The sequence below is a fragment of the Sminthopsis crassicaudata genome, chromosome 5 (assembly GCF_048593235.1).
Source record: "Sminthopsis crassicaudata isolate SCR6 chromosome 5, ASM4859323v1, whole genome shotgun sequence".
NCBI classification, from domain to species: domain Eukaryota; kingdom Metazoa; phylum Chordata; class Mammalia; order Dasyuromorphia; family Dasyuridae; genus Sminthopsis; species Sminthopsis crassicaudata.
The window spans coordinates 167,477,121-167,504,065 of record NC_133621.1 but is presented as its reverse complement, the minus strand read 5'-3'; positions in this window follow the sequence as shown (position 1 = coordinate 167,504,065).

Genomic DNA, 26,945 nt, shown 5'->3' with positions numbered 1-26,945 from the left:
GAAATTGTTAAAAACAAAACAAACTTCACTGGAAAAAATGGTGACCTAAAAGAAAGATCCAGGAGAGACAATTTAACAATTATTGGTTTACCTGAAGGCTATGATCTAAACAAGATCCTAGATCAGTGGTCCTCAAACTTTTTAAATAGGGGGCCAATTCACTGTCCCTCAGACTGTTGGAGGGCCAGACTAAAATAAAAACAAAAACTCACAGTCTGTCTCAGCCCCTCAGCCCATTTGCCATAATCTGGAGGCCCACATAAACATCCTCAGCAGGCCACATCTGGCCTGAAGGCTGTAGTTTGAGAACCCTTGGTCTAGATAATATTATTCAAGAGGTCATCAAGTGTTATGGGCCAGAACTCTGAAATAGGATTCTTACAAGGTTTTAAATCAGTAGAATTGATGAGACAATGGTTATCTAGTTTAGCATGGTGCTTAATAGTTCTCTAAGTTCAGATTAATTTAATCTTACATATAATGATTGGTTTATACTCAGTGTAGAGTATATAAACTGGGAGCCTCAGCCAGATTAAGAGGCAGAGACAGATTCCATCTTCATTAGCCTTGTGCTGACTGGCCTGTCCTCCTGCATTTTCTCCACTGAGACCAAGTCCCCTCTGAAGGCCACAAGAAAGCTAGCTGAGCTCCAGGCAAAGGAGACAATAAAGAATTTGGACTTTAAAACCTAGCTATTCTTGTGGTGATTAACTCTGCTGAAAGAAAGGCTGCCCAGAGACCCTAAAAAAACCACCAAGAACAAAACATTTGGCGCTTAAACGTGGGACTAAGGACCTACATAAGTGACCCAGAAATTAGGGTGAGTAAAAAAAAAACAAACAAACAAGAAAGAAACTTTCTAAAGGGCTAAACTAGAGCTTCAGTTGAAATGGGACAAATGTTTAGAAAGGAGACTTCTCCACTGCAAGGAAAATGTGTATACTGTGCCTGGAGGCAAGGGATCCATAGGCTGGAGAGGAACAGATTTCACCTCTTCAGGGGATATCTCAGTATTCTTAGCTACATACAACTCTGTTCTCCCTAATTGTAATTCCTTTCTCCCCTCAGGTTGCTTCCTGGTTGATTGATTGTATAATCCCTTTCTCCCATCAGATGGCTTCCTGGCTGATTGGTCATGTCTGGGTACTGAACTTCTAGGCACTCTCTGGGTGTAGCATCAGCTGCCATCACCCTCCAATCTTGGTGTATAGTGTGAAGTGTGGGTCAATGCCTAGTTTCTGCCATACCAATTTGCAATTTTCCCAGCAGTTTTTGTCAAATAGTGAATTCTTATCCTAATAGTTGGGGTCTTTGAGTTTTTCAAACACTAGATTGCTATAGTTATTGATTATTTTGTCCTGTGAACCTAACCTATTCCACTGATCAACTAGTCTATTTTTTAGCCAATATCAAATGGTTTTGGTGACCATTATTTTATAATATAGTAAAGATCAGGTAGAGCTAGGACACCTTCATTTGATTTTTTTTTTTCAATTAGTTCCCTTGAAATTCTTAACCTTTTGTTCTTCCAGATGAATTTTGTTGTTATTTTTCCTAGGCCATTAAAATAGTTCTTGGAAGTCTGTTTGGTATAGCACTAAATAAATAAATTAGTTTAGGTAGTATTGTCATCTTTATTATATTCGCTTGACCTATCCAAGAGTATTTAATATTTTTTCAATTGGTTAGATCTGACTTTATTTGTGTGGAAAGTGTTTTGTTAGTTTTGCTCATATAGTACCCAACTTTCCCTTGGTAGATTGATTCCTGAATATTTTATACTATCAATAATTATTTTGAATGGAATTTCTCTTTGTTGCTGTTGGATTTTGTTAATGATGTACAAACATACTGATGATTTGTGTGGATTTATTTTGTATTTGTGGATTATTTCTAATAGTTTTTTAGTAGAATCTCTGAGGTTCTCTAGACCTCAAATTCAAATGCACAAAGGCAGAAATAATTTTATGTCTCTTGCTGTTGGATTTTGTTAGTGATGTACAAAAATGCTGATGATTTATGTTGATGTATTTTGTATCTTACAACTTTGCTAAAGTTATGAATTATTTCTAATAGCTTCTGGGCTTCTTTAAATATGCCATCATATCATCGGCAAATAGTGATAATTTGGTTTCCTCATTACCTACTCTAATTCCTTTAATCTCTTATTACTAAAGCTAGTATTTCTAATATAATATTGAATAGTAATGATGATATTTGCCAATCTTGTTTTACTCCTGATTTTATTGGAAATGGTTACAGTTTATCACCATTATATATGATTCTTACTGATGGTTTTAAATAGATGCTACTATTTTAAGGAAAATCTATTTATTCCTATACTCTCTAGTATTTTTTTTAATAGGAATGGCTGTTGGAATTTATCAAATGCTTTTTCTGCATCTATTGAGATGATCATATGGTTTTTGTTAATTTGGTTATTGAGATAGTCAATTATGCTAATAATTTTCCTAATATTGAACCAGCTCTGTGTTCCTGGTATAAATCCTACTTGGTCATGGTGTGTTATCCTGGGGACGATTTTCTGTAATATTTTTGCTAATATTTTATTTTTAAGATTTTTGCATCAATGTTCATTAGGGAGATTGGTCTATAATTTTCTTTCTCTGTTTTTCTCCTAGCTGGTTTAGTTATCAGTACCATGTCTGTATCATAAAAGAAATTTGGTAGGACTTCTAAAATCCCTATTTTTTTCAAATAATTTACATAGCATTGGAGTTAATTGTGATTTAAATGTTTGGTAGAATTCATGTAAATTCATTTGGTCCTGGGGATTTTTCCTTGGGGAGTTGATTAATAGCTTGTTCTATTTCTTTTTTCTAAAATGGGACTATTTCACCAATTTACTTCTTCCTCTGTTAATCTAGGCAACCTATAGTTTTGAAGGTATCCATCCACTTCATTTAAGCTATCAAATTTATTAGCCTAGAATTGGGCAGAGTAACTCCTAATTATTGCTCTAATTTCCTCTTCTTTAGTGGAAAGTTCTCCCTTTTTATTTTTAAGACTAAAAATTTGGGGGCAGCTAGGTGGCACAGCAGATAGAGCACCAGCCCTGAATTCAGGAGGACCTGAGTTCAAATTTGATCTCAGACACTTAACACTTCCTAGCTGTGTGACCCTGGGCAAGTCACTTAATCCCAGCCTCAGAAAAAAGGGGGAAAAAAAAAAGACTAACAATTTGATTTTCCTCTTTCCTTTTTCTTATCAAATTTATCAAGTGTTTATTTTGTTGTTTTTTTTTTTTTTATAGAACCAACTCAAGTTTTATTTATTAATTCAATAGTTTTTTTACTTTCACTTTTATTAACCTCTCCTTTTATTTTTAGAATTTCAAGTTTAGCATTTGATGGGTGGTTTTAAATTTACTCTTTTTCTAGCTTTTTTAGTTACAAGCCTAATTCATTGATTTTCTCTTTGTATATTTTATTCATATAGGCCTCTAGAGATATACAATTTCCCCTATTTCCACTTGGGCTGCATCCCATGCAGTTTTGTCTGTTGTCTCATTATTGTCATTTTCTTGGGTGAAATTATTAATTGTGTCTATGATTTGCTGTTTCACCCATTCATTCTTTACTATGAGATTATTCCGTTTCCAATTACTTTTTGGTCTATTTTCCCCTGGCTTTTTATTGAATGCTATTTTTATCGTGTCATAATCTGAAAAGGATGCATTTACTATTTCTGCCTTTGTGCATTTAAATTTGAGGTCTTTATGTCCTAATATATGGTCAATTTTTGTATAGGTTCCATGAATGAATGAGTAGAAAGTATACTACTTTTTGTCTCCATTTAGTTTTCTCCAAAGGCCTCATTATACATAATTTTTCTAGTATTCTATTTACCTGTTTAACTTTTTTCTTATTTGTTTTGTGGTTTGCTTTATCTAGTTCTGAGAGTACAAGGTTGAGATCTCCCACAATTATAGTTTTACTGTCTATTTCTTCTTGCAGCTATCTTAACCTCTCCTTCAGGAATTTAGCCGCTATATCACTTTGTGCATATATGGTTAGTACTGGTATTGTTTCATTATCTATGCTATCTTTTAGGAAGATTAGTGCCCTTCCTTATCTCTTTTAATTAGATCAATTTTTGTTTTTGCTTGATCTGAGATGAGGATGGCTACCCTTGCTTTTTTGGCTTCACTTGAAGCATAGTAAATTCTGCTCCAACCTTTTACCATTATTTTGTATGTATCACCCTGTTTCAGGTGTGTTTCCTGTAAACAACATATTGTAGATTCTGGCTTTTAATCCAGTCTGCTATCCACCACCACTTTATGGGGGAGTTTACACCATTCACATTTATGGTTAAAATGACTAATTCTGTATTTCCTGCCATCTTGTTAACCCCAGATGATGTATTTCTCTTTCCTTTACCCTTTACTCCCCTCCCCAGTATTAAACTTATGAGCTCCACTTGCCTCATGCAGCCCTCCCTCTTTAGAATCACTCTCTCCCCCTTAGTGTCCCTACCCCCCCTTTTTTTTATCTTTCCCTTATATTTTCTGAATTTCCTTCTATTTAGACTACCCCTTCCCTTTATGCTTTTCCCCTCCCACTTTTCAATGAGGTGGGATAAGTTTCTGTAAAGTGAATATGTCTAATATTTTCTCTTTGAGCCAATTCTGATGAAAGTAAGATTCAGACTATGTTCATCCTTCTCCCCTCTTTGAGTCAGGTATAATAGGTTTCCTTTGCCTCTTCATGAGATATGATACCTCTACTTTTCCCTTTTTCTGGTACAATTTCCTTTCCACCTCTAGATCCTTTTTTTATATTATAACAGTAAAGCCAAATTATACATGTACTCTTCATGGGTATCCATAACAGAAATACAGTTCTCAAGATCATTTTTACCTTTTTATGCTTCTCTTGAGTTCTATATTTGGAGGTCAATTTTTTTTTTTGTTTAGCTCTGGTTTTTTTCATCAGAATAAATGGAATTCACCTATTTCATTGAGTGTCCAGCTTGTTCCCTGGAAGAAAATGCTCAGTTTGACTGGGTAAGTTATTCTTGGCTACATACCAAATTCCTTTGATTTTTTTTTTCCATTTCACCAATTTTATTTTTTTAAGGAGTTATTTTCTTTTTTCCAATTCACTATTTCTGTTTTTCAGGGAGTTGTTTTCTTTTTCTGCTCTATCTTTTAATGAGTTACAAGCCTTATCCAGACCTTCTTGCAAACCTCCCTTTCTTTTCCCCATTTTTATTCTAGCTCTCTTTTAAGAGCCTTTTTAATTTCTTCTATGAGAGCCTTATGTGGTAGGGACCAGATCATATCTACCTTTCAGTTTTCATCTAGAGACAAACTGTTTTTAGTTTCCTCAGGGTTTAAAATCTGCTCTCTTTCAGTATAAAAGCTATCTATAGTTAGAGCCCTCTTTGCCTTTTTATTCATTTTAACAATAATAGCAACAACAAAAAGCTGCAGTCTGCTTTTGGGGCAATGAAGGGTTACCAAGTTTTCTCAACATATAAGAGGAAGTGGTATCAAAGTGGCAGTGGAAGGCAGTGGCTAAGCAGGGATTAGTGGTTGCTTGCTGAGATTGTGCTGAGTCCCTTCCAGTGCTGGATATGGCCAGGTCCCAAGAGACTCTAGCATTTTGGGGTTATAGTCTTTACCCTTTGTGTTTATAGCTTCTCTGCTGATATACTTGGCTTGCTGCCAGAACAGAATAGCTCACTCTGTGGTAGAGTTCTTCCCACAGATTTTTAGCTGGTGAAAACCATACCCTGTCCCCTTCTAATCTGCCCAGCATTAGCTGTTTTCCATGCTCTCACAGCCTATCTAACTGAGTCTGCACCTGGCCTATGCACGAATAACAACAGACCTTTTCTGGGGAATTTCAAGATTATCTTCTATTGGTAATGTGTTGTACTCCCAATATTCATGGATTTTGAATGGTCAAGCACTAATTCAGAGGCAGAGTTTCATAAAAATAGTTTGAGGGTAGAGGAGAACTCAGAAAAATGTGTGTCCTCTCCACTATCTTGGCTCTGCCACCCCCAAAGAAATTCTTAAGAAAAATTGTGTATCTCTAAGCAGTTATATTCATAAAATAGAGAAAGAAGAAATAGATGAATTAAGCATGTAACCAAAAAAGGTAGAAAAAGAAAAAAATAACCTTCCCCAATTAAATGTCAAATTAGAACTTCTGAAAATCAAAGGAGATATTAACAAAACTTAAAGTAAGAACACTATTGAATTAATTAATAAAACTAAATGTTGTTTCATGAAAATAAAACAACAAAATAGATAAAGCTTTGGTTAATTTGATTAGAAAAAGGAAAGAAGAAAGTCAAATTACCAATATCAAAAATGAAAAGAATGAACTTACAACCAACGAAAAAGAAATTAAAGCAACAATTGAGAATTTTTTTGTCCTGTTGTCTCATAATTTAATTGAAATGAATGAATTTTTACAAAAATATAAATCATTCAAATTAACAAAATACAAAGCACTTCACTAGTTCCATTTTAGAAAAAAAAAATTAAACAAGCCATCAATGAACTTCCTAAGGACAATAAAATCAAGGCCAAATGAATTTACAAGGAAATTCTACCAAATGAATGAAGGAATGTAGGACTGGTTCAATATAAGTAAACCATACTATAATTGCCCATATCAATAGCAAAAGTAACAGAAATCATATGATAATCTCAATAGTTGTAGAAAAAGCTTTTGACAAAATAAAGCACCCATTCTTATTAAAAACACTAAAGAGCATAGGAATAAATGGAATTTGCCTTAAAATGATAAACAGCATCTATCTAAAACCAGTAACTAGCATTTATTTTTAATGTGGGGAAGCCAGATACATTCCCAATAAAATCAGGAATGAAACAAAGATGTCCATTATCACCATTATTATTCAATATTGTACTAGAAATGTTGACTTTAGCGATAACAACAGAAAAAGAAATAAGATGAATTAAAATAGATAATGAGGAGATAAACAATCACTCTTTTCAGATGATGGTATACTTAGAGAATCCTAATGAATCATCCAAAAACCTACGTTAGACAATTAATAGCTTTAGCAAACTTGCAGGATATTAAAAAAAAAAAAAAATCAACATGCACACACACACACAAATCATCAGCATTTTTATGTTACTGATAAAACTCATCAACAAAACATAGAAAGATAGATTCAATTTAAAATAACTGTAGACAAAATAAAATAATTGAGTGTCCGCCTGCCAAGACAAACGTAGGAATGATATTAACACAATTATAGAAATACTTTTTATACAATAAAGTCAGATCTAACAACTGGAAAAATATCATTTGCTCAGGGGCAGTCTGAGCTAATATAATAACAATTACAAATCTACTAAATTAGTTTACTTGTTCAATGCTCAATACTAATCAAACTTCCAAAATTTTATTTTATAGAGCTACAAAAAATAACAACATTCATTAAGAAAAAACAAAAGATCAAGAATATCAAGGGAATTAATGGAAAAAATACAAAGAATAGTGTCCTAATAGTACCAATCCTAAAACTCTACATAAAACATATGATCCTGGCTAAGAAACAAAGTGGTAGATCAGTAGAGTAGGTTAGGTACACATGGAACAATGATCGATCACTCTGGTAATCTAATATTTGATAAACCCCCAAACTCCAGCTTCTGGCATAAGAACTCATCATTTCACACAAAATGCTGGGAAAACTGAAAAATAATATTTCAGAAACTCGACATTGACCTCCATCTCAAATTACTATATATAATGGTGCAGGTGTAAATACTATAAGCAAATTAGGAGAGCAAGGGATTATATACCGGTCAACTCTTTAGAGAAGGGAAATTTTTATGTGCAAAGAAAAACTAGAAAACATTATGAAATACAACATAGATAATTTTAATTACATTAAATAAGAAAGGTTTTTCACAAAATCAACACAGCCAAGATTAGAAGGGAAGCAGAAAGCTAGGGAAACATTTTTATAGCCATCATTTCTGATAAAATCCTCATTTCTAAAATAAAATTTGGTGTCAGTTTCTAGGAATACAAATCATTCCCCAATTCATAAATGGTCAAAGGATACATACAGACAATTTTCAGATGAAGGGATTAAGGCCACCTATAGTCATATAAAAATACTCTAAATCACAATTTATTAGCAAAATTAAAATTAAAACAATTCTGAGGTATCACCTCACATGACTCAGGTTGGCTAAGATGACAGGTTAACATAATGATAAATGTTGCATGGGATGTGGAGAAACTGAGACAATATTGTATTGTTATTGAAATTGTGAAATGATCCAAACATTCTGGAAAGCAATTTGAAACTATGTGCAAAGGGCTATAAATATGTGCATATACTTTGGTGTACCAACATGTGCAAAAATATTTATAGTCTGTATTTTTGTGGTGGCAAAGAATAGGAAAATGAATAGATGTCCAACAATTGAGTAATAGCTGAATATGTTATGGTGTATGAAATTAATGGCATATTAATGTTCTATTAAAAATGATGAAAGGCTTTTAGAAAGTCCTGGAAAGATTTACATGTACTGATTCTGAATGAAATTAGCAGAACTAGGAAAAGATTGTATATAGCAACATCAAAATTGTGTGATGATCAACTATGACAGACTTGGGTTTTCTCAGTGGTTCCGTGATCCAAGGAAATTTCAGTACACATTGGATGGAAGATGTCCTCTACATCCAGAAAGAGAACTATGGAAAGTAAACATAAATCAGTATAGAGTATGTTCATCTTTGTTTCTTTTTCTTCTGTTTTTTTTTTTCTTTGTTTCCCTCCCTTGTTCTGATTTTTCTCTTCTAGCATGATTTATAAGGAAATAAGTAAAAAAAAATATACATATATAACATCAAAACCTGTTGTTTTTATGTGTAATTGGGAAAAAAGTAAAATTGAAAGAAAAAACAAAAACAAGAACTAAACAAAAACAAAAGCAAAACCCAAAGCAGAATCAGAGATTTTCATGAGGCTGTTTCAAGAAAATTAGATGTGCTGAGAAAAGGAACTAAGTCAGTGTTTCCACAAACCCCTCTTCTTGTTAGCACAACAAAAAGGTTATTTTCTAATGCAATTTTACTGACTTGCTGGTCATCAGAAATTTATAGGCAATTGGAGATCCCAGTGACACATTTTTGACCAATGGAAATTTTTGTATTTTATAGTAACAAATTAGATGATAGAATTTTAGTTATATATACATATTTACATAAAGAAGCTTATGATTTCACTTCTTGACTTGGGAATCCAGCCTAAATAACAATGTAAGCTAGGCTTTTCAAAATCATATTGCTTTAGATGAAGAGAGGCAGAATGTCTAGAACCTGATATATGAATAAATTTCCATTTTTCCTCCATTAAGTTCATTCAATAATTGGACATGCTAGTCCACTTTGGCTTTTAATCCAAAATTCCTTTCTTAACAACTAAGATCATCCTTACTCCTTTTAGCATTTCTGAATTTTTTTTGCCTGATTCTTGACCTTGCACATCTGCTATCCTAGATCCTTATTCTATCCTATACAAAACAAACTAGTGAGCAGGCAGGAAGCTTTAAAGCATTTTTTTTGCAATATTGAATTCTATTCTCTAATTAATATTTTCTGATTCAGTCTGCAAAAAAATAAGCTTTTTTACCCTTGCTTCTCACAAATGCACTTTTTTATCTTTTTCATAAAAATAAATTAATTTCTCAGTACCCAAAACAAATATTTAAGACTTGCAACTTCAATAAAATTCAGATCATATTTGATAATTTTCATTGGTAGAAAGTTTCCTCAAGGGGATTTCACAATATCATCTAAGTCATGGGTCTAAATACAATGAAGGAAATCAAATTAAAATATATGAATAGTTAAAGGGTCCTTCAGCTAAAAGAGCCAGTATATAGATCTTTACATTTCTCTGATATCCACACTTTGCTTTGTACACATTACTTTGTACTTTGTACACATTTGTGCACATGCTTATCATCATCATCAGTTGTAGACTATAAAATGCAAATAAAAGACATCTCTGACATACCATATACACCTCTCATATTGGATAAAATGATAGGAAAAGATAATGACAAATGTTGAAGGGGATGTGGGAAAACTGGGACTCTTAATATATTGTTGATGGAGTTGTGAAATGATCCAACCATTGTGGAAAACAATTAAGAACTATGCCCAAAGCACTTTAAAACTGTGTATACCTTTTGATACAGCAGTACCATTACTGGGTTTGTGTCCCAAGGAAATCCAAAAAGAGTCAAAAGAACCCCTATGTGCAAAAATATTTATGGTAGCACTTTTTGTCATAGCAAAGAATTGGAAAATGAGTAGATCCCTACCAATTGGGCAATGGATGAACAAGTTGTGGTATATGAAAATAATGGAATATTATTGTCCTGCTAAAAAATGATGAACACATGATTTTAGAAAGGCCTGGAAAAATTTTCATGAACTGACACTGTACAAAACAAGCAGAACCAAGAATACACTGTATACAATAACAGTAAAAATGTGTGATAATCTACAATGAAAGGTTTGTTTCTTCTCATTGTTTCAGTGATCCAAAGTAATTCCAATAAACTTTGGACAGAAATTATCATCTGCAACCAGAAAAAAAAACAAAAACAAAAACAAAAAAACTATGAAGACTGAATGTAAATCAATCATACTATATTGAGTTATTTTCTCTTTTTTATTTTCCCTTTTGCTCTAATTTTTCTCTCCCAACATAATCCATAAAGCAATATGTATTAAAATATATTTTTTAAAAATAATGTTTATGGAAAGAAAGAATGAAGATGTACAAAAGGAAAAAAAGGGAAAGCCCTCCAGAATTGAGCATTGTGTAAGACCAGTGTTACAAAAGGCCAAAAAATTGTTCATATTTCTGGGCTCATTTATAAGTTATCAGCTAAGCTGAGAAGAGAATCATACCAGAAGTTGCAGTGATTATTGATTTGCAATTAACATCTATCAAAAACTGTTGGGATTCAAGGGGCAGTTATGGAAATGGTGAAGGAAAGGCCATGTTTCTGATTTCTAATCAGGTATGCTTGTCTCTCTTCACTTTTGTCTGGAGGAGGAATTTATGAGTTTCAAGAGGTTTGGAGTACTTTAGACTTGCCATCTTCCCATTAGCATTCAAAAAGTATCCTTTGATCAGCCAATAATAATGAAAGCCTTGGCAGTTAAGGACAGACTAAACTGTAGATTCATTGTGTTTAGTTGAAATTTCTTGACCAATTCATAAATTGCAGAAAGAAGACTCCAAGTATCCAGCAGTGAGTTTATAATTCCTCACATGTACTCACTAAGCTTGAGGCCACTACCTCCTGGGCTTTTTATGTGTTTAAAGAAGAGTATGTCAGAATTTTGGAGAGATATTCTATTCAGAATGTCTATATTGTTTCAATTTAGGAAATACTTCTCTCTAAAAAGCTACTTATTTATTCAGCTTGTCCACTGATTTTCTTGAGTACTCTCTTGGAGCAGAATGAAAGTGATGTGGTACAGCAATATGAAGGCTGAATTTAGAAACAAAGGTCCAGGCTTTGAATTCATATTCTGTAATATAATAGATAGAGTTTTGAGCAAATTTACTTAACCTATGAAAAAATTTAACCTTGTATTAGATAACAATATAATTTTGTAAGACAAAACATCATAGCATAGTGAATAAAGAATTTCTCTGAGAGTCTGAACTCAAGTTCAAGTTCCAGTTCTGATTCTATTACTTTTCAAAACTTTAATATTTTAAGTTTCAAGACAGCTATTGATCTGCATTGATAGAAGTTTCCAAGTCTAGAAAAAATAAGAAATTATAGATAATCATAATTGCATAAAACTTCTTTTGGTTTGTATTTCAGCACAATTTTTTCAGTTCATCTTTTTCAGCTCTCTTGTGTGTGACCTATACCATCCTTCAGCTGTCAGTATGTATAGAATATGAGCTAACGGGCAAAATGTTGTTACTCTATCAAGCAGGCAAGGAAAAAAATGCCTATGAGAACAAGATTTTCCCTAAATCCTAGTAAAATGAAGGGAAAAAAATGGATTGTCATGAAGACTATTCTGTGTAATCCATCAGAATCAAGTTTTTTCAAGCCATGGAATATATTAATTTTACTCTCTAAATCTCTAGTGTGAGATCCTGGGAAGATGGCAGAGTAGAAGAGAAAATTCCAAGCTTACCAGATTTCCTCTGAAATAAGGACAAATTGTGCATCAGAGTGAACGCAGAGCAGTAAAAATCAAATATAATTTGGGGCAGAAAAGTGGTTTTCCTGTGAAAACAGGAAAAGATACAAAGAAAGATATCAGGATCCAGGTTTGGCTGATGAGAATTGCAAAACAACTCAGGATAGTTTTGCTGAAACCTTTCTGAGATTAGACTTATTTTGGAGGTAACCTTGTCCCAAGCCACAGAAATTTTTACCTCCCTGTGTGGGGAGTCAGGTTCTGAATTAGGAAGGACTGAGGGAACCTCTGCTAATAAGGGACTTCAGGGTCAGCTGCTATGTAGTCCTTGGTGAAAAGGAATCAACACAAGCTCCTGTGTGCAAAAGTAGTGGGGCAGGGATGCTGCAGGATAAGGACATAGAGGGAAAAGTTCTTTTTGGTTCCAGGTCAGAGGAGAAAACTGAGAGAGGACCTGAGGACAGAGGCACCATATCTCTTAGGTCAGAACTAAAGATGATTACACTAGCAAATTATTATAAACAAAAAATAATTGATTGAGCAAATGAAAAAAAAAAAAACAAAAACAAACCATAAAAAGTTAATGTGGGAATAAAGACCATAATTCATTTCAGAGGAGGATACTGAATTTAAAAGAAAAACCCCTCCTATGTCAAAGAATAACATCAAATGGTAACCTGCTGATAAAATTCATAGAAGAACTCAAAAAAAAAAGACTTTAAGAATCAAATGGGAGAATTGAGGATAAATTTAAAAAATTAAAAACAATTCAATACAAACAAGAATATTATAAAAGAAAGTTAAACTAGAAAAGAAGATCCAAAAATATGTTTTGTATTTCTATTTTTGCTCTCTTTTTAAATAATAGCTTTTTATTTTCAAAATACATGCAAAGATAGTTTTCAATATTCACTCTTGCAAAACCTTATGTTCCAAATGTTTCTCCCTCTCTTCCTCCATTCACCTCTCCTAGGCAACTAATAATAATATATGTTAAGCAGGTGCAATTCTTCTATATATATTTCCACATTTATCATGCTGCACAAGAGAGATCCATGTTTTTTATTTATTATTTTAAAGCTTTTCATTTTCAAAATAATATTCAGTCTTCATCCTTGCAAAACCTTGTATTTCAATTTTTCCCTCCCTTCCCTTCTCTCCACCAACTCCCTTAAACAGTAAGTGATCCAATATATGTTAAACATGTGAATTTTTTTCTGTATATATTTCCATAATTATCATGCTGCACAAGAAAAATCAGATCAAAATGGGAAAAATGAGAAAAAAAATGTAAGCAAACAACAACAAAAAATGTAAAAATACCGTGTTGTGATCCAGATTCCATCCCCACAGTATTCTCTATGGGTTAATAGATGGCTCTCTTGATCACAAGAGCTTTGGAATTGGCACAAATCACTTTACTTTTGAAAAGAGCCATCTCCATTGGAATTGAGATCCATAATTTTAAGATAGAAAATGACTCTTTGAAAACTAGAATTGATGTTGGTGGAATTGTGAATACATCCAGCCATTCTGGAGAGCAATTTGGAACTATGCTCTAAAAGTTGTCAAACTGTATATACCCTTTGACCCAGCATGTTACTACTGGGTTTATATCCCAAAGAGATCCTAAAGAAGGGAAAGGGACCTTTATGTGAAAGAATATTTGTGGCAGCCCTCTTTGTAGTGGCCAGAAACTGGAAACTACGTGGATGCCCATCAATTGGAGAATGGCTGAATAAATTGTGGTATATGAATATTATGGAATATTATTATTCTGTAAGAAATGACCAACAGGATGATTTCAGTAAGGCCTGGAGAGACTTATGAACTGATGCTAAATGAAATGAGCAGGACCAGGAGATCAATGTATATTTCAACAATAATATTATATGATGATCAATTATTATGTATGTGGCCATTTTCAGCAATGAGATGAACCAAATCAGTTCCAATAGAGCAGTAATGGACTGAACCAGCTACACCCAGCAAAAGAACTCTTGGGGATGACTATGAACCCCTACATAGAATTCCCAATCCCTCTATTTTTGTCCGCCTGCATTTTGGATTTCCTTCACAGGCTAATTATACACTATTTCAGAGTCCGATTCTTTTTTGTACAGCAAAACAATTGTTTAGACATGCATACATGTATTGCATTTAATTTATACTTTAACATATTTAACATGTATTGGTCAATCTGCCATCTGGGGGAGTGGGAGGGGAAAAATTAGAACAAAAGGTTTGTCAGTGTTGTAAATTTAACCATGCATATATCTGGTAAATAAAATGTATTTAAAAAAAAGAAAACTAGAATTGAGAAATAGGAAGCCAATAATGTTATGAAAAAAAATAAATCAAAATATGAAGAAATAAAAATAGAAGAGACTGTGAAGTATCTCATAAGAAAAACAGCTGATCTGGAGAACAGATAAAGATGAGAAAAAAGAAGAATGATAGGGTTCCCTGAAAGCTACAATCCAAAAAAGGTTCTTAATATAATATTATGAAAAATAGTTTTAAAAGATCTGTCCCAAAGTATTAGAACAAAAGAGGAAAATAGAAACAGAAATCAAACAAGACAAAACAATCACTATCTGAAAGATATCCATTAACATATGGGAACGTCATAGCCAAATTCTGAAACATCTGAATCAAGAAGAAAATTCAAATATAAGTGAAGCTATGGTTACAATCACACAAAAACTAGCCATAGTTACATTAAAAGAATACATGTCTTGGAACAACATATATCAAAGAGCAAAACAACTAGGATTTTGGCTGAAAATGTAATATCCAGCAAAAGTTAAGCATAATCCTGATTTAAAACAAGATCAAAATTCAATGAACTGCTATACTTTCAGCATTTTGTTGCAGAAAGACTTCAACTTAATACAAAATTTGCCATACAAGATCCAAGAGAAATATGAGGTAAACATCAAAGAATAATTAGAAAGGATTAAATAAGGACAAATGGCTTATATTTTATATGTGGAAATGTAAACCATATATTTAAGATTATCATTAGTAATTGGATAATTAAAAAATATTGGGGTAGAACTGAATGTGATGTGATTCTAAAAAGAGAAAAAAAGAGTGTAGGAAATTTAGATAGGGGAGGAAGATTGATAGTTTTGGAACCATATTCTCAATAGGAATGGATTAAAAAGGGAACCACAATATGGATATCTTTAGAAAGTGATAAAAGTGTTTTAAATTCAGAAAGAGGATAAGAAGAATAAGGAAGGGAGAGAGAAAAGGAGAGAGATTTTTAGAGAAAATCCTACTCACATCAGATTAGGGTTAAAGACAGAACAACATATACTTTTAGGAGGGAATATAAATCTTCTAAATTTGCAAATAAACAAGAGGGTGAGGGAATTGGATGAGGGATTCAAAAGGGTGTGTAGATTAATGAGAATGAAATTAGGATGGGGAAAAGAATAAGGGAGATGTTCTTGGAGGAGAAATAAGTTTTGTTTTGTTTTGTTTTTTTATTAATTTTTATAATTATAACATTTTCTTTGACAGTACATATGCATAGGTAATTTTTTTTTTACAACATTATCCCTTGTACTCCCTTCTGTTCCGAGTTTTTCCCCTCTTTCCCTCCACCCCTCCCCTAGATGGCAGGCATTCCCATTCATATTAAATATCTTATATTATATCCTAGGTACAATACATATGTGCCGAACTGAATTTTGTTGTTCTTGTTACAAAGGAAGGATTGTATTCGCAGGGTAAAAATAATCTGGGAAGAGAAACAAAACAAAGCAAAAAAAAAACAAAAACAAAAACAAAAACAAAAAACAATGTTCTCAGTTTACAGTCATTTCCCAGTGTTCCTTTTCTGGGTGTAGCTGATTCTGTCCATCATTGATCAATTGGAATTGGATTAGCTCTTCTCTATGTTGAAGATATCCACTTCCATCAGAATAAATCCTCATACAGTATCATTGTTGAAGTGTATAATGATCCCCTAGTTCAACTCCTTTCACTCAGCATTAGGTGATATAAGTCTCTCCAAGCCTCTCTGTATTCCTCCAGTTGGTCATTTCTTACAGCACAATAATATTCCATAACATTCATATACCATAATTTACCCAACTATTCTCCAATTGATGGGCATCCATTCATTTTCCAGTTTCTAGCCACTACAAAAAGAGCTGCCACAAACATTTTGGCATATACAGGTCCCTTTCTCTTCTTCAGTATTTCCTTGGGATATAAGCCCAGTAGTAGCACTGCTGGGTCAAAGGATATGCACAGTTTGATAACTTTTTGGGCATAATTCCAGATTGCTCTCCAGAATGGTTGGATTCTTTCACAACTCCACCAACAATGCATCAGTGTCCCAGTTTTCCCACAGCCCCTCCAACATTCATCATTGTTTGTTCCTGTCATCTTAACCAATCTGACAGGTGTGTCATGATATCTCAGAGTTGTCTTAATTTGCATTTCTCTGATCAATAGTGATTTGGAACACTCTTTCATATGAGTGGAAATAGTTTTAATTTCATCATCTGAAAATTGTCTGTTCATATCCTTTGACCATTTATCAATTGTAGAATGGCTTGATTTCTTATAAATTAAAGTCAATTCTCTGTATATTTTGGAGATGAGGCCTTTATCAGAACCTTTAACTGTAAAAATGTTTTCCCAATTTGTTATTTCCCTTCTAATCTTGTTTGCATTAGTTTTGTTTGTGCAGAAACTTTTTTAATTTGATGTAATCAAAATGTTCTATTTTGTGATAAATAATGGTCTCTAGTTCTCCCTTGGACACAAACTCCTTCCTCCTCCACAAGTCTGAGAGGTAAACCATCCCATGTTCCTCCAATTTATTTATGATTTCGTTCTTTTTGCCTAAATCTTGGACCCATTTTGATCTTATCTTAGTATGTGGTGTTAAATGTGGGTCCATGTCTAGTTTCTGCCATACTAATTTCCAGTTTTCCCAGCAGCTTTTGTCAAATAATCAATTCTTATCCCAAGATTTGGAATCTTTGGGTTTATCAAACACTAGATTACTATTTTTATTCACTATCTTGCCCTGTGAACCTAACCTATGCCACTGATCAACTACTCTATTTCTTAGTCAATACCAAATGATTTTGGTGACTGTTGCTTTATAATACAGTTCTAGATCAGGTACAGCTAGACTACCTTCATTTAATTTTTTTTTTGCATTACTTCCCTTGAAATTCTCGACCTTTTGTTCTTCCATATGAATTCTGTTGTTATTTTCTCTAGGTCATTAAAATAGTTTCTTGGGAGTCGGATTGGTATAGCACTAAATATATAGATTAGTTTAGGGAGTATTGTCATCTTAATTATATTTGCTTGGCCTATCCAAGAGCACTGAATGTCTTTCCAATTATTTAAATCTGACTTTATTTTTGTGGCAAGTGTTTTGTAATTTTGCTCATATAATTCCTGACTCTCCTTTGGTAGATATATTCCCAAATATTTTATACTATCGACCGTTATTTTGAATGGAATTTTTCTTTGTATCTCTTGCTGTTGGAGTGTGTTGGTAATGTACAAAAATGCTGAGGATTTATGTGGATTTATTTTGTATCCTGCAACTTTGCTAAAACTCTGAATTATTTCTAATAGCTTTTTAGCAGAGTCTTTGGGGTTCTCCATACCATCATGTCATCTGCAAAGAGTGATAATTTGATTTCCTCATTTCCTACTCTGATTCCTTGAATCTCTTTCTCGGTTCTTATTTCCGAGGCTAGAGTTTCTAGTACTATATTGAAAAGTAATGGTGATAGTGGGCAACCTTGTTTCACTCCTGATCTTACTGGGAAAGGTTGCAGTTTATTTCTATTGAATATTATGCTTACTGAAGGTCATAAATATATGCTCCTGATTATTCTAAGGAATAGTCCATTTATTCCTATACTCTCAAGTGTTTTTAGTAGGAATGGATGCTGGATTTTATCAAATGCTTTTTCTGCATCTATTGAGATGATCATATGGTTTTTATTAATTTGATTATTAATATGGTTAATTATACTAAGAGTTTTCCTAATATTAAACCAGCCCTGCATTCCTGGTATAAATCCCACTTGGTCTTAGTGTATTATCCTGGGGATGATTTTCTGAAGTCTTTTTGCTAATATCTTATTTAAGATTTTAGCATCAATGTTCATTAAGGAAATTGGTCTATACTTTTCTTTCTCAGGATTTGATCTACCTGGTTTAGGTATCAGTACCATGTCTGTGTCATAAAAGGAATTTGATAGGACAACTTCAATCCCTATTTTTTCAAATAGTTTATATAGCATTGGCGTTAGCTGTTCTTTAAATGTTTGGTAGAATTCACATGTAAATCCATCTGGTCTTGGGGACTTTTTCTTAGGAAGTTGATTAATAGCTTGTTCTATTTCTTTTTCTGAGATGGCACTATTTAGGCTACTTCTTCCTCTTTTAATCTGGGCAAGATATATTTTTGAAGGTATTCTTCCATTTCATTTAAGTTATCAAATTTATTGGCATAAAGTTGAACAAAGTAGCTCCTAATTATTGTTCTAATTTCCTCTTCATTAGTGGTGAGTTCTCCCTTTTCATTTACAAGACTAACAATTTGCTTTTTCTCTTTCCTTTTTTAAAATCAGGTTTACTAAGGATTTGTCTATTTTGTTGGTTTTTTCATAGAACCAACTCTTAGTTTTATTAATTAATTCAATAGTTTTTTTTTTTACTTTCAATTTTATTAATCTCACCTTTTATTTTTTGAATTTCAAGTTTTGTGTTTGAGGGTTTTTAATTTCTTCCTTTTCTAGTAATTTTAGTTATAAGCCAAATTCGTTGGCCCTCTCTTTCTCTATTTTATGCAAGTAGGCCTGTAGAGATATAAAACTTCCCCTTATTACTGCTTTGGCTGTATCCCACACATTTTGGTATGAAGTCTCATTATTGTCATTTTCTTGGGTGAAGTTATTAATTATGTCTATGATTTGCTGTTTTACCCAACCATTCTTTAGTATAAGATTATTTAGTTTCCATTTATTTTTTGGTCTATTTTCCCCGGGCTTTTTTAAAAATGTAATTTTGATTGCATTGTGGTCTGAAAAGGATGCATTTACTATTTCTGCCTTACTGCATTTGATTTTGAGGTTTTTATGCCCTAGTATATGATCAATTTTTGTGTAGGTTCCATGAACTGCTGAGAAGAAAGTATACTCCTTTCTGTCTCCATTTAGCTTTCGCCAAAGATCTATCATATCATATTTTTCTAGTATTCTATTTACCTCTTTGACTTCTTTCTTATTTATTTTGTGGTTTGATTTATCTAATTCTGAGAGTGCAAGGTTGAGATCTCCCACTATTATAGTTTTGCTGTCTATTTCTTCTTGCAGCTCTCTTAATTTCTCTTTTAAGAATTTAGATGCTGCACCACTTGGTGCACATATGTTTAATATTGATAGTGCTTCATTATTGATGCTACCCTTTAGCAGAATATAATGCCCTTCTTTATCTCTTTTAATTAGATCAATTTTTGTTTTTGCTTGATCTGAGATGAGGATGGCTACCCCTGCTTTTTTGGCTTGGCCTGAAACATAGTAGATTCTGCTCCACCCTTTTACTTTTAGTTTGAATGTATCATCCTGTTTCAGGTGTTTCCTGTAAACAACATATAGTAGGATTCTGGCTTTTAATTCAGTCTGCTAACCACTTACTCTTTATGAGGCAGTTTGCCCCATTCACATTTATGGTTAAAATGACTAATTCTATATTGCTTGCCATCCTATTAACCCCTGCTTATGCTTTTCTCCTTTCCTTCCCTCTTCCCCTCTTCCCCAGTATTAAACTTGTGAACACCACTTGCTTTTCACAGCCCTCCCTTTTTAGTATCCCTCCCCAACCTTAAAGTTCCTCCCCTTATTTTACCCCTTTTCCTCACAATTTCTGTATTCCCTTCCCCTTAGCTTACTCCTTCCCTCTCACTTTTCAATGAAGTGGAAGAAGTTTCACCATAAATTGAATATGTCTATTGAAACACGCTATGTTCATCTCCCTCCTTTCTTTCTCTCAGATATAATAGGTTACCTTTGCCTCCTCATGAGATGTAGTACCACCACTTTTTTATTTCCACCTCTAGTTTCTAGGACAAATTATACATATGTTCTTTACATATTTTTATGGCAGAAGTATAGTTGTCAAGATTTCTTTTTTCCTTTTTTAGAAATCTCTTGAGTTCAGTATTTGAAGATCAAACATTTTATGTAGGTCTGGTTTTTTCATCAAAAATAGATGAAATTCATTTATTTCATTAAATGTCCTTCTTCTTCCCTGGAAAACGATGCTTATTCTTGCTGGGTAAGTTATTTTTGGCTGCATACCAAGTTCCTTAGCCTTTCAGAATATCATGTTCCAGGCCCTTTGTTCTTTTAATGTGGATGCTGCTAGATCCTGGGTTATCCTTATTGTGATCCTCCATATCTGAATTGCTTTTTTCTAGCCCCTTCCAATATCTTTTCCTTTGTCTGATGCTTCCTGAACTTGGCCACTATTTTTCTTGGCATTTTGACTTTAGGGTCCCTTTCAGTATTTTAAAAAATGTGGTCCAGTGCCCTTCCTTAACTCTGGTACTGGTCTTTAAATATAGGGTCAGGGAAAAAACAAATTTTTATACATCAATTAATTAATTTATTGGAAGAACATAATTTGATATACCCCAAAACTCATTATGTTTGGGATAGAGTAACTCATACTAGAAATAGTTGCAGAAATATAAATGGACCTGATCTGCATCACAAGCATCACATCAAAACCAACCTAAGTAAAAGAAGTCTTTTATCTTTAAATATATCCAGGGATAAACATATAATAGTGTGAAATGTACTCCACTCAGAATCCTTGTTATTTTATACGCTGTCTAGGAAGAAGTTCCTTTCTCTTGCTACTGCTCCCTGAATCCTCATTTTTATTTATATTAGTTCCATCCCTCCAGTGTTGTTATTCTACTCTGCTGTGTCCTTCCACTGGATCTTGTGGAATGTTTATTTTATTGTTAACAAACTGCTCTTCATATTAGGACCCTTTCTCTTATATCCCTTTAGTTTTCTTGTAATCATGGAAACTTGACTTCCACAGAAGATACTCTATTCTTGGTCATCCTTTCCAGTACTAACTATACCATCTCCCATGATCCCCCAAACAGGCTGGGAATAAGAGTTAATTTGTTTTTCCTCAGTGTTCTGTTTCAGATCCTCTCTTGGAGTTATTTTCCTGGAGAACTTTGTGTAAATTTCTTTCATACTATAATAATTGAATTACATCTTCCATGAAATTGTTTACTGATGCCTTTGGGTATACAATGAATGAATTTTGGAGACAGAAGAAGAAGAAGAAGAAGAAGAAGAAGAAGAAGAAGAAGAAGAAGAAGAAGAAGAAGAAGAAGAAGAAGAAGAAGAAGAAGAAGAAGAAGAAGAAGAAGAAGAAGAAGAAGAAGAAGAAGAAGAAGAAGAAGAAGAAGAAGAAGAAGAAGAAGAAGAAGAAGAACAGGAGGAGGAGGAGGAGGATGAGGAGGAGAAGGAGGAGGAAGAGGAGGAGAAGGAGGAGGAGGAGATGGGAAAAAGAAAGGAGAATTGGAAGGGCAAGGGGAAGGAGAAGGGAAAGAAAAGCAGAAAATAGTAGAGATAAAAATGAAATATACACAAATATAATAATGAAGATCAGGATTAGAATTTATTAGGTTAAAAAAAAGTAGGGGTAGATCACAAAATAGAAAATTTTGATTACATCAAATTAAAAAGTTTTTGCACAAACAAAACTAATGCAAACAAGATTAGAAGGGAAATAACAAATTGGGAAAACATTTTTACAGTTAAAGGTTCTGATAAAGGCCTCATCTCCAAAATATACAGAGAATTGACTTTAATTTATAAGAAATCAAGCCATTCTACAATTGATAAATGGTCAAAGGATATGAACAGACAATTTTCAGATGATGAAATTAAAACTATTTCCACTCATATGAAAGAGTGTTCCAAATCACTATTGATCAGAGAAATGCAAATTAAGACAACTCTGAGATATCATGACACACCTGTCAGATTGGCTAAGATGACAGGAACAAACAATGATGAATGTTGGAGGGGCTGTGGGAAAACTGGGACACTGATACATTGTTGGTGGAGTTGTGAAAGAATCCAACCATTCTGGAGAGCAATCTGGAATTATGCCCAAAAAGTTATCAAACTGTGCATATCCTTTGACCCAGCAGTGCTACTACTGGGCTTATATCCCAACGAAATACTAAAGAAGGGAAAGGACCTGTATATGCCAAAATGTTTGTGGCAGCCCTTTTTGTAGTGGCTAGAAACTGGAAAATGAATGGATGTCCATCAATTGGAGAATGGTTGGGTAAATTATGGTATATGAATGTTATGGAATATTATTGTTCTGTAAGAAATGACCAATAGGAGGAAAACAGAAAGGCTTGGAGAGACTTACATGAACTGATGCTGAGTGAAATGAGCAGAACTAGGAGATCATTATACACTTCAACAATGATACTTTATGAGGACGTATTCTGATGGAAGTGGATATCTTCAACATAGAGAAGAGCTAATCCAATTCCAATTGATCAATGATGGACAGAATCAGCTACACCCAGAAAAGGAACACTGGGAAATGAATGTAAACTGTGAGCATTATTTTTGTTTTTCTTCCCAGATTATTTTTACCTTCCAAATACAATTCTTCCTTTGCAATAACAACAACAAAATTCAGTTCTGCACATATATATTGTACCTAGAATATACTATAATATATTTAATATGTATGTGAATGCCTGCCATCTAGGGGAGGCTGTGGAGAGAGGGAGGGGAAAAATTCGGAACAGAAGGGAGTACAAGGGATAATGTTGTAAAAAAAATTACCTATGCATATGTACTGTCAAAAAAAGTTATAATTATAAAATTAATAAAAAAGCAGGGGTAGTAATTATGGTTTCAGACAAAGTTAAAGCAAACACATTTAATCAAAGATAAAAACAGAGAAACTACACTATATGTCATCCATAGTAATTAATATTGTTCTAGACTATTAAAAATAACCAAACAACAGAATGTTGCTATGGCATAAGAAATGATGAATCAATGGATTTAGAAAAATATTGAAATACTTGGACTTATGTATAAAGATGTTTTCTCTCTTTAGAGAAACAGAGGACAAGTAAGCATTGCATGGTCCTATAAATGTAAATGTTCTCACATAGATATATATGTGTGTGTGTGATTATAGATATTTATGTTTTTATATATAAAATATTTATGCACTTATATGGATATGTGTATATATATATATACATATATATATACTAAAATATTATATATAAATATATCTGAACTTACTTATAGCTATCTTGAGAGGGAAAGGAATGTATAAAAAGAATAAAGTAATAAGTGAAGAGCAGAAAAAAAGAAAACCTACAAGGAAGCACAGAAAAGATGGACAGCTCTGCTTAATATTTATTACATGTGCTTCCTTAAAATGGAAACTTATTGCTTATATTTTGAATCATCACTTGTTTTGCTGTGCACATGACAATTTTTTTTTAATTTTGTATTTATCTTAAATTAAGTAAGTAAAAATAAATGCCTGGGACATAGTAGATGCTTAATAGATCATTTTTTAAAAGAAAATTGAACTATGTTACCAGTAACAAGGGGATAGACTAGCAAGAACAACTCTAGAGAATCAATTATCCCAAACTATAAAAACAGTTATTTTCATTTTCCTAATGACAAAGTAGACACTTGTAGCAGTACTTATCAATTTAGCAAAACCAGGAATTGGGATCTAGCTAGAGACTTGGTTACCATGGTACAATTTTCAATTCTTCCATTTCCCCTTAATAGAATTTTTTCTTGGCTTGTCAATAGTTATTCTGTTTTGGGGGAATGTTTCTTGGAGCTGGCTGTCTTCTCTTGATCTATAGGGATTTGGGCTGTCCTTGTACTTTCAAGACTCAGAAGAACAGCTTTCATCATTTTTTTTTCTCCCAGACAGCCCATCAGAGGCCAGTTATATCCAGTGCTACTCAATTGCTTTGACTTCTCAAAGCACACTGTCTAATTTTCTGGCAGTTGAGTTGTGACTATTGAGAGAGAACCAAACGATTATTTCAAGACATGAATGCTCTATAATGTTGAAAGCTTTTTACTATTTTTACCCCATAATCTTGTGGATATAGTTGGTTGCCATGTCTCAGATACAGCTTTTTCCCTCCTAGAAGGGCAAAGACATGTCGCATAAACTGCTATTTGACCTCCTAAGAGGCAATGCCATAAGACTTTGAGGAACTAAAAATAAAAGGAGGGATACAAGATGGTCAATAAAAGGAAGCCAAGGTAAGTATAGAGCAAGAATTCTATGACCAGATAATAATTAAATTAATTATTTTCAATTATAGTATCATAGACTCTAAAGTAGGAGGGACCTTCAATTAATCATTTGCTGAGTAGAAAGTATTATACATTATATGACTTCCTTTATTAACAAGATTATCATCTATTGGAGGAAATTAAAAACTAAAACACATGAAAAAGTAGAAATAATATGAGTATGTAATCAATTTTGTAGTTATCAACTAACACTAGTGGATGACACTGTCCTGGTAAATAGCAGGGGGTCTCTCTGGCTTGCTCAAATAATATCTCCATCAGTAAATAGCCATTTTCAGTTCAGTTGTTATGGAATCCTTCACACAGGTTGCCTTTCCTTCCACAAACCTTCAGCTTTTCTAACAAATAATCATCATATCAGTCACCTTTCCTACTGACACTGCTCTAGTGAGCTCTTAATATATTTTATTTTCTGAACTGATTTCTAAAAAAAAAAAAGTGAAAGAAAATCTTGTGATTCTTATGAAGTGCTAATTTTCTTATAAAAGCAGGGAAGAATAATCATGTATATAATGTCAGATACTGCTAAGTATTTCTTTACTAGAGGCTCAACAATATATGCACTGTGCAATCTAGTCTAGCTTTTCAAAGATTCCAAAAAAAGAACAGGGTTCATCCTGAACTGGTGTAGTCAGGTTTCAAGGAGTTATGACTGGAAAGAGGTGCTGAGGAATGGAAAGGTTTAAGGGTAGAGATGTCTCTGGGACTTAGAATAGTACTTCAGCATAAAATACCAAGTTTGTACATCGCTCTGAGTATAAAGTAATAAGAAATATGGGAAAAATGGTAGGGGGAGAAAGGGTCTGGAATGAACTCCTTCAGATCTAACAGTGATAGTATTCCTGTGTTCTAGGATTATTTTTGACCATTTACCTAAAATAATTTCATTTTACCATATGCTTAAAGCTGAAAGAATCTTTGAAATTGAACTAAAGCATAGTTTCCTCATTTTTTTCTGAGGAGGAAACTGATGTTTGAATAGAGAACTTAGGTTCACATAAGTAGTAATTTGTCAGAGATAAAATTTGATATCAGGGCCTCTGTCTACAATTATTTCCACCACATTGCAATGCTCTGTCTCCAGGTATACAGCTCACATTTGCAGATTATGTGAGATGTTGGGCAAATATGGGCATTAGAAGACATGTGACACCTGATGGGCTCTTTGTTGTTTTCATTGCACTCTTCTATCCAGTGCTACAAAAGTTGTGAGCCTAAATTTACATCTCAAAGTCACTTTAATTAATATTTTCCCTTTGGTGTTTCAGCTCATTTGTATTTCCAGGGCAATATATGCCATCTGTTCTTCTTTCATTTATATCTAAGGCATCAAAATACTTCTTTGTCAGAATCACTATGTTTGATGTTAATGCGAACTTTTGTTCCTTGCTCATTAGTACTTTTCAACCAAGCCAGTGGGTTGTTTTTATTTTATTTTTGACATAAGTAAGTGAAATCAAAGTGTGTTTTTTTCTGGCTTTTACAACCTCACAGAATCATCAAGGTTTCAGTCTCAACAAACTTGTTCTTTCTTCATTCTTTATTTACAAGAGGTCTGTGAGAATACTGCATATATATGTTTTAGCACAAAAATTTCCATTTGTGAGTCAGTCATACATCGCTGAATCCTAGATTTTAAACTGTAACATGAAAATTTGGTCAAATTTTGAGTGTCTTTTCCATTCTTGCACATCTTTTGCATATCCTTGTGCAAATTATATTGCTCATGAGCCTCAAATTACTTATGTATAAATGTATGTACCATATACAAAAGACGTATTTTAATAGATTCACCTAAAGATCAAATAAGATTATGCTTCTAAAAGTGATTATCAACCCAACTGAAAGCCAAACATCATTATTACCTTCTAAATTAATAAAAAAGTCAAATATTTAGGCCCACAGAAATTGCCTTTTGAAACAAAAAACATATTTGTATATATCTCCATATATGTATTAATTAGACTAGTTTATTGTAGGGTAGAGGCCCAATTGGATAGCTCAAAAGTATATGTGCAAATTAGGAAAGCAGCATTGTAACATAATTCAGTTCCCTGGGAGGACTATGTACCAAAACCTTTTATAAGCTAGCTAGAACTTTTTTATGTGTTTGGGATATATTGATAAAGAGCAAGCAAATAAGAAAATCCAAAGTTAAAAGATAAGGCTGAATCCAAATCCCACATTATCTTACTTAATCTCCATATTAATATATGCAAATAATGTCAGCATTTAAATTTTTACTTCACCAGTGAGGTAAATATTATCCCATAGAGTAAGTGAATTGATAATTAATTCATGA